This window comes from Leptosomus discolor, chromosome 7, assembly GCF_034619465.1.
Source record: "Leptosomus discolor isolate bLepDis1 chromosome 7, bLepDis1.hap2, whole genome shotgun sequence".
Classification (NCBI taxonomy): Eukaryota; Metazoa; Chordata; class Aves; order Leptosomiformes; family Leptosomidae; genus Leptosomus; species Leptosomus discolor.
Genome location: NC_141397.1, coordinates 30,324,847 through 30,333,139, shown reverse-complemented (window position 1 = coordinate 30,333,139; position 8,293 = coordinate 30,324,847).

Sequence of the window (8,293 nt, the reverse complement as noted above, 5' to 3'; positions counted from 1 at the left end):
AAAAGCAGCTAGTGTCTTATGCTTGATTTGAAGAGGACCGAAAATTTCTAAGGCACAATACCTCCCAAAACCCCTGCTTCTTTGAGAATGCTTTGAACTAGGTGTCCCAAGTATGACCTGTATTTACATAAGTAGTCTCCCAAAACTTAGGCTGCTTTCTGGTAGCCATTTGGAACACTGAGATTTATAAGTATAGTCAGAACTGAATCTCAAAATTAGTGCAATCAATCAGTAAAAAAAGTCACTTGCCGGTAGGGAGTTTCTTTTTTTTCTAAGTTAAGCAACTTGTATCACGGCTAAATTAAGAAACAGAGCAAAGATGCAGTTTGAGGTATTTAAAAATTTTTTTTCACTGCATAAAATACTTCTACAGCAAGGAAAATCATTAAGACTTCTGTCAAAAAGGAAGGAAGAAAGAATTCACCATTTTATCATTACGGGAAATGTCAGGAAGTTCTGAAAGGTTCAGGTGGAGAAAGAAATTTCTGTAGCAAAGTTAACACCAGATGCTTGGCTTTTTACACATTACTCCATCAGGTCCAGCCATTCTGGTAAACTAACAGTGGGAGAGTAACTGCTTATCACTGAGACACAGCTTCACAACTGACAATAACTTTCTGACATCCAGAGTGTAAAATCGTTAACTGAAGTATAACAGCACCATGAAAATTTGTCCTGCATGAAAATCTCTTCATTTTATTGAAGGCTTGAAGAATAAAATCATAGACAAATTAACAAAGCATCAACAGAATCCGTTGTAAAGATTTCTGTCTGTAGGTAATGAGCTTGAATCAGTTTTAGCAACCAAAAATAATAGCCAAGTGGTAATTGATGATTGGCTGCTACAAAGATAAGCAATCACACTGTTTCTGAGATGACACAATACAGCACTCCTGACATCACAAGGATAACTGCTACGCAATTTTGTTTTGTTTCTTTTTGGTGGTATTACCAGAAAGGGGAGGGTTTGAATGAATCACAGCGGATGTGCTACCCCTTGGATTTCCACTCACTCAGAAGCACTGATGTATCAACATGGTGAAAAATGCCTGCTTACAGATTACATTATTTTCCCAAGTTGTCAACCTGACAAGTTTCCCAAACCTTACACTAGCTGCTTTTAAAATGTCCTTTTGGCATGTGTGTTTCATTCTTAAAATCAAGAGCATGTTAACTTTTAAAAAATGTAATCCTGAAGGACTTGTTCTGTTTCGAATTCTACTCTTTTTCACGGTGACAGCAAAATACATGCCTCTGAGATGGAACTACTGACCAAAAGTACTTGATTACATCAATAATCTTCATATGGTTAAAGGAAAATTAATTAAAAGAAAGATAACTGCACAAAGACAAAACCATCAACTGACTACCTTGGGGGGGAAAAAAAAATTCTTTGAAGTAGTCAGTACCCTGCCAATTTGAGAGATACTTTAAAGTTATTCTTGTGAACTAATGAAAACTGCATCCTACAGATGTGTCCCCTCTGTCCCCTGAAGATTTTCCCCTTGCGTTAACCCACTTTCCTCCCATTTTGTCTCTGACACCCCAGACGGTGTCTCTTGTCTATTAGAGATGACATGGCCTGCTGCTTATCCAGTTTCATACCAGGGTCTGAAAGCCTTGCCAGACAGAGGCCACAATACCTGCTCCTCGCTGCTTCATCCTCACTGCACCTTCCTTCAGGGCTTGCTACCCAGCTCAGCTGATCACTCTCAGAAATCTGCACAGAGGGCCCAACCTTTGCGATGTCTATTTCCCTGCCAAGGGACGGCTGTCCTGGCTGGACACAACCAGCAGTTAAATGACCAAAAGCGTGGCAGGAAGGATGAAGGATAGGGGAGAGCAGGAAGCAGAGAGATCTGAAGACTGACAGGTACAGACAGACCAGTTACTTAATTCTTGTCTCCTTACAAGGATAAGTAAATTAAATTAAAAATTAGAAATCTAAACCAGTGAGGGGGTGGATCAGAAGATGCTGTAATACTCAGATATGGGTACTTAGCTATAACACAGCAGAGATGAAACACATTTATTAAGCCTTTGTCTTTCATCCAAAAAAAAATTTAAGCATGAATAAAAGGTAATTTATTTCTATCCAGTCCAATAAGGAGGTATCCACTGCAACCCTAAAAGTTAGCTTTCTGTGAATTTTCTTTAACTAATAAAGATTTTCAATATTACTTGAGAATGAGACTGGACTTTTTCCCTGTATTACTCAAAACCTGTTTCAGATACAGTTTGAGGTAAGGAATATTCATCAGGGTGTAGCTGACTGATGTCATGAATATCATGAGAGATGGGATTTGGTAAAACAGTTAATTGGAGTTCAACATGGAATTGGGTCAGGATCTGAAGTCTCGCTGCAATCGTTCCAAGGCTGTTTACACATACATATGTGAAACTTTTGATAACTGCTTTTCTTTGGGAAGTCACCCTTTCATCAGTCAAAGACATTGTGCAGGAATCAATTAAAACGTAGTGCATTGTTCACCAGAGATGAAATTCTGGAATATAAACCCCTCCAGACTCTCTTAAAAAATTTGGGACTAGTTCTCTATTCATCTATTAGGTTCATGTCAGGCTTTCCTTCCTTGGTAAACATCCTCAGTGGTGTGCTTAATAACCCAATAAAAAAGAATAATTCCAGTCTGCTTGTATGAGCATTGGAGAGCACTGAGTATGGGAATGTTGGAATGAAAAAACTGAGAGTATGAAGTAAGAGTATGCAAGGAGTAGCTGCGCAAAAATACCAAAATCCAATTTACCAGATGGTGTCAGAAGTAGAAAAAAGGAGGGAAGAACAGGGAAAAATATTCCCCAGCAGGGCTTTCCTGAGATCTCATACGGCAGCTAAGAAGAAAACTGCAAAATTCCAGAAGGTCAATGCAGAATTCATACTGTTTCTGCCAACAGAAACGTGTCCGTGGGCAGGGCATGTATACTTATATCAAAGTAGGTGTTATGCCAATATTTTCAACACCATCTTCCTCCTCATCAGAGAGGTTAAAGTGTGAAAGAAAAAAAAAAAATTTAAAAGCCTGATTGACAAGAACAGTACATAATCTTCTAAAACTTTTTTTTAATCTTTTTGTTTGCTCACAGCTAATGGCTTACACATTATCACATAGGAGCTGCTGCTACCATAAGGGCCATTTATAATTTTACCACAATTTTAATAAAAATAAATATATAGTCAAATCCTCCAAACCTTTTAGGTTGTAATCCAGGGAGGGTGACATTTTTCTTAATGGCATTTAAGTGGCTTGGCCAACATTGACTGTTTTTATAACAGTGGCCCCATTGTTGGGGATAATAAGACTAGGGGAGAGACCTTGGGAGGTAGGCCACATATTTTTAAGATTTACTGTGGTGTTGGCTACTGTGTGATCTTTGTGAAACTCAGGGATGCAAAGTCCGGCGTTTATAAAGACCACTGCCAGGAGCTTGGACATGGCTTTCCCACTGTTATTTCTGGGACGCTTCTTGCACTCAGGCGTTTGTCCCTTGGTTCTGCAGTCTTGACCATGTGTTTGGTGCTCAGCTTCCCAGCTTATTTTCTTGAGTTCAATTCAGCATGGTGTAGATGTACTGAAGAGACTGCTAAACATGTTCAGGGCAGCCTGTCAAGTCCTGATGCTACAATAGCCCTGAGCTGGTTTACCTCTGTGTCTAACAGAGCACAGGTGCCACTGCCTCAGGGATAGCCTGCGGGTGAACAGAAGAGTTGCTGTGAGTCTCTGATGCCTGTTTCACTGTCTAAATTATCTGCTTCTTTAGGGTTAAAGGGATGAGGCTGTGAGTTCCAAAGGGACGACCCCAGGTTTTTCACGGCTTTGCCTGCTCCTCCCTAGCTCCAGGGAACATAGGGCTTGGGGCTGCATGGGACAGGAGAGAAAGAGGGGAATCCAGGCCTTCAGACAGTCACTTATTTGCTTGCAAAAGAATTATTAAGAGGTTATGGGGCATCATATGTATTTGAAGTAAAAATGCTGCACACCCTACATATTTACTGGTTCTCCCTGTTCAACCTTATGCAAGACATTTTGGGTTTTTTGAGTGACCATTAAGTGGGCTGTTTAGTTTTCTGCTTTACAGGCTTCTCATTTTACTTCTCCAGAGTTATTTCTTTCAGGGAGATACTGTCAAGCTTATCTAATAATGGTTGTTACAAACTTTATGATTCTTAAAGTATAGATCCTGCAGAAAAGGGAACTGCTTCAAGTATGATAACAGAAGCCAAGAGCACATCTCTTGCTTTCAGACAATGATAGATTTCTCAGACAGCTATCACTTAGGATTATATTTTTGAGCCTCTGGCTGCAGGTGATTACTTTAAATTTCTTTTTTTTTAGCCTCCACAGCTCAGCATGGTAAAAACAAAGGGAGAAGAAGTACAGGAGGAAGAGGAAAATTCTATACCTTGAAAAAGAAAAATCCCTTTTTTTGTTCTAGAACAGCAAGATTTTCTAGAAGCAGAGTGAAAATAGAAACCTGGAGTGGAAAAAGTCCCCAGCAATGTGCTTTCATCAGCCCCTTTTATTTTGATTTTGCCTAATTACAATGCTTTGAAAATCCGATTTCGTGCTTGTACAGTAAAATAGGTGTGACTTAGACATCTTCTCAGGAAAATCACAAGCCCAGATAAACTCTGACTCTGCACACACACATACATTTCTAACTTAGCAGCTTTGTGAAGAATTTACTAAGGATACATGGTAAAGGAGGCAGGAATTAGCATTACTTATGTGCAGATATGAGACCTTGGGAACACCTCTTTTGTACTCCATGATGGCTCGATTCCAAATCCCTACCTTGATATTTCCCTGTTCCTGAGAGGGACAACTGTTTGGTGCCATATCCAATCAAAGTTTATTTATTCAAGCCTTCATTAGCACACACTAAACTTAGGAACAGCAGGGTTTTAAGTATTTTTTAAACATCTGTGAGTACGGTATACAGAGCTAAAAAGTTAAGCCTGTCTGAATGCTAATCTGCATCTCAAAGTTTATCAGCAAGTTTTTAAGATCCTTATAATTTCTCAGGCAATCTCAGGGAATATCTTTTCTATGCTTTATGAAATATTTGTTTGAAAGTTTTTCTGTATGGGAACATGCTTATGGATTTTACATTAAGGCAAACCAGAAAGCTCTCAACTCCACAGGGATTAATAAACATACAAAATAATAGACTGTCATGTGTATATTATGTACATGACACAGTACTTTCCACTGAGACTCCCATCCCAGGAAGAAAACAGAACAAGTGCAAGTGAAATATTGTAGGAAAGAACACACGGCAGCTGAAGAGTAATAATTTATAAATCAAGAAAGATGAAAGTTATTAATCAAAATTGCTAGTTAGTCTCTTCCTCCTTCCCCACCCACTTCAAAATACACTAGTTAAACTAGTAGCATGTCAGCACAGGGAAGAGGCTTTCAAATTTTATCACCTAATAGGATACAGAAATGGATTTAGAGGAAAGTTTAAAAGGGCTGAAGTGAATGTAAGTTTCTCCAATTTACAGCTTCTTCCAGCCTTTCCACATGTGGAAATTCACTTGGAAAGTTCCAGAGATATAATTTTCACCCTCCTACACATCACCTCTGATACAGCTCACTGTTCACAAGAATGCAAGGGCCTAAATCCTTACCTGACATCGGTAATTGCAGACAGCCCAAAATAGAGCACATCTATTTACCTCTGGGATTGCAGAAATGTGTACCCACTCACCCTACCCGGTGAGACAGAGCAGTTCAGAAGTATGCAGATGAGAAAAATGCCTTATGAAAAATGAGTTTGCAACCTCAGCTGGGCTGGCCTTTTGCAGCAGTGGAAAAGTGCTAGGGTTGAATAATGGCACTATGATTTCTTCACTACTGTGCTACAAACTCTTAAAGCAGCCCAAGGAGGAGAAAAAAAGAGAGGCGCTCTGCTTAGTTTTCCTAGGACAGTAATAACATGAACGATGAAAGCCAACAGATAAATTTTGCTTCAGGCTTTTTATTCATGTAAGGCTTTTGTTCTTCTAATGCTAATTTTTCTACTTCATACTAAGTCATACCAGCTCATCATCTGTTCGCTACCATTCATATACTGGTATCCATCCAACCCAAGAAATGCTAGTTTCAGCTATCTTCTTTTTTGTTTTTTGGAAGATGGACTGACCATATTTGGTTTTGATTACTGGTCTTTGAATTTATTTTATTGAAGTGCGGTCATCTTCTGAATATATCACTCTGTAAATATGTCATAGCAGGGTTTCATGTTTACTGTTTCTCAATGACTTCCAGATCAAATTCATTCAGTTTGAAACCAAAAAGATGGTACATGTGTTTGGTTTTGGGCTGGGGTTTGTTTTGTTTTGTTTCTTTTTAGGCATGTTGGAAGGAATGGAGACGGAAGCAAAGTTAACCAGTATTACGCTGTCAGCCATGTCTCTGGAAGTTAGGCTGGCTCATACATTCCCTCCATCACCAGTAACAAAGATTCTGCAGCAGGGATTTCACTAACAACTCCATTTATGACATGAGAGACAGGATAGCATATAGCTTGCTCCCCATAGACTTGCTGGTGCTCCACTGGCAAAAGGATTGAAAAGTAACGACATACTCTCACAAGTGAAACATGCATATGAAAGTGGTAATACACACAGGGAACAGATCTGTTGACTAAGAACATGCCATTTTCACATAGTCACTTTTCTGACCGTAACCGCACTTTATACTCCAGACATGGTTCTGTTTTCCTGTGCTGTGGCACAGCATATGTGAAGCATTTAAAACCTTTTAACAGGACCCAACCTATGGAGAGATGACAAAACTGACAAAATAATCCTTAATTTACATCCCTGGTATTTCAAATGTTCTGTGACAGGGTCAAAAAATCTTGATAAATCAAAATTCTCACACTGAAAAAACCACACAAAACAACATAGAGCCGTGACTCATCAAATGCTAAAAGAGGCAGATGTCTCCGTTAAATCCTGTTTTGAACAATAAAAGTTTTAAAGATGCAATTTAGAAAATACCTCAGCTTCCCAGCTGTATTTGCCCACCACAATATAGTGGAGGAGATGACAATATACAGGGTTTGCTTTCTGAGAAATCTCAGCTGCCTCCCTGCTCATATGCATGTTCCTTCAGTCTTCGGTTCAGGGTGAAGACTACCTTCCCTTGAAAGTGTCATGTGTTACACTTTTCTTATAAAGTGAGGCAGTGAAACACAGGACCCCTCAGAAGATGGCTGCATGTTGCCATAGCAAATATTCCAAAATGGGCCTTCTACAAGAGAAGAAAACTGGCAAATGAGAAGAAAGCCCCTGTATTTGTTAAAATAAAATACAAGAGACTGTTTTAAGGGCCCACTAGCCATTTTTCTTGGCCCAGCAGAATACCACTGGCACTGCAAGCATCCTGGGTTAGCCTTACTGTGACAGTTACTCTTTTTTAAAGGTAACAATCCCAGAATCCCATTTTACAACACACCCTGGAGACATGAAACAAATCAAACTATCCATATTTTGCAATAGTTTCTTGGCATGATCCACATGGCAATTAAAAAACTTTTAATGGAAATTGTTGCCATAATTTGCAGGCTTCCTTAATCCAGCTATGGTATCTGAAGCACCTCCAGGCACTTGTCTTGTTCTCATAATACAAAATCAACAATACCATGGCAGGGCTTGAGGGGATGTCTGAAGATGATGAGAACTTAGAAAGGAATGCCAGTATGAAAACTTGGCTGGTGCTTGGCTTTTTTTTTTTCTTTTGTTTTTTTTTGTTTATTTATCTAACCATTCTTTTACCAGGAAATATCACACAGGCAAACGAAGCCGTCTTTTGCAAAGACATCCACGCCAACTAGCACTAAATGATTTTAACACAAAATTAATTAAAACAAAAACATTTAAACACTATCATTCTAAACATGGCCTTCAGCTACATACATGCCAACCTGCAGCAATTGCAATGCAATAAATCAGTGTGAGACATATACTAACAAAATAAAAACCTGATTTTTGACAGGACAAGGGCAAAGCTCTCTTAAATATTTTGAAACTGCAGTCTTGAAATGACCAATTATCAACAGACAGCTGCATGGGGTTTTTTTGGTTTGTTTTGTTTTTAATGAAATTTAGCCCTTCACTGCTGCACTTGCAGCTGGTAACTACCATTTGTTTGGTTCTGACTTGAATAACCCAACATGTTACTTCCCAGTTTTCAAATTCTCATCCTGTCCCATTGCCCAATTTTCTTTTCCGCCTAGTACTCACGTCAAAACTTTCAATGGGAAA